This window comes from Sinocyclocheilus grahami, unplaced genomic scaffold, assembly GCF_001515645.1.
Source record: "Sinocyclocheilus grahami isolate Dianchi unplaced genomic scaffold, SAMN03320097.WGS_v1.1 scaffold1585.1, whole genome shotgun sequence".
Classification (NCBI taxonomy): domain Eukaryota; kingdom Metazoa; phylum Chordata; class Actinopteri; order Cypriniformes; family Cyprinidae; genus Sinocyclocheilus; species Sinocyclocheilus grahami.
This window is the reverse complement of record NW_015506764.1, coordinates 134742-136490: the sequence shown is the minus strand read 5'-3', so window position 1 is coordinate 136490 and position 1749 is coordinate 134742.

Below are 1749 nucleotides of genomic sequence, written 5' to 3'. Positions count from 1 at the left end.
AAAAAAAAGTAAAATAAAAAAAATTATTAATTTATTTAAATTGTAAACCATACACGTAGTAGTACTGAATTAGATGTTATAAAATAGAATAACATAAAATTAATGAAAATAAAAGTAAAATAAAAATAAAGAAACATTTTGTGTCTGGGTGAACATTTTTCATTACTTATTTACTTATTACTCTTTGGGACAAACATTTGCTGTAAAATAAAAAAATTTAAATAAAAAAAGGGAAATGGAAAGAAAAGAAAAAAATAATTGTATCAGGAACAGGAATCTTACTTACAGTGACCCAGACATTTGTTGTACTGAACCTAGAATTCCCTTCAATATAATAATAAAAAAAGAAAAGAAAAGTATTGTATTGGGACAGGATGTTTCTTATTAGTGATTATTGATTTACTTATTACTCTCTTCAGGGTGAAATGTGTGACCCAGACATTTTTTGTGAGATTCACATCAGCTAACTTTGATCCTCATCTCTATCTGTGAACGGCAGCATGACACAAGTGCCATATATTCATATATAAGAAAAGCAGTGTGTGTTCAGTCACAGCACATTCAGGCGAATTTATCTGCACTCAAAAATTGTTCAGATACTGCAATCACACAACTTCAAAACACTTTTTTTCAGGTCAAGTCAATATACAAAATCAGACCTGCAGGAATTAAAAGCAATGTGCAATTCCAGACAGGTGTAGTTTTAATACAAAACAAATAATGCTTTTACAAATGTAGTTGTTTTGTAGGTAAAAAAAAAATACATAAAAAAACATCAGTGAAAGACAACAAACATATTACACAAAGTGCAGTTTTGATGTTTGTGCAAACATCTTCAAAAATAACAAAGAACTGTGCAAATGATAGCGAACCATGCATTCCCTGAAACGATTGTAAAGTGCATTATGTAACAAGAACCAACCATGGAAATGCCATCACATAGCATATTTTAGACACACGTAGCTGTGCATAATCCAATCAAGATGGGGGTCACACCAGCAGGGCAAGCTGGTTGGAGGTTCTTTTCAGCTAATTTTAAAGGAGAAATGCTGAAATATTTATGGCACAGCCAGACAATAGTCATGGTTTGCACACAGCTGGTGCTACTAGCAATAAAAGCATAAAAAAATAAAGTTTAAATAAACACTTCTCATTGACACTTAACTTCAGCATCACTGCTGTACTGCATTTGCAAAAGTTTTTGGCTACAGAAAATATTCATACATTCTGTACTGTTCATACTGTTATTCTACATATTTAAAGCTGAAGTACTGCAGTTTTTCTCAATTGCTTTGGCACGTTTTTCGAAACAGCCTTAATCTCGTAGTGCAATGGTCACTTGCATGTCTGCAAAAGGTAGTAACTCACCCAAAACATTTAATTTGTGCTTTAAAATCTAGTTATTGTGTCAGTGACTTGACCAATGCCACCAAAATAAGAAGAGTTGCTGTCATTGTGTGAACCGCAGTGGTCAAAATGTTTAGATGTTTTTTCACCATGGAAATATTTGTTATATACAATTTCATTTTATATTTGTTATGTGCATTTTTTCTACTTTTTTTGTTGACATTCTGCTTTAGGAGAATGTCTGTTTTGTCTCACACTGAGCATTTTAGATATTTCAACAGTAGGTAAAAATGTATTGGGAAAAGTCCAAGTACATTTAATTTTGTAGAAATGTGTTACATGTAAACTGAAATTTCACCATTGCTTGTTCATTATTACACACACTGTTGTCTTCCCCTTACA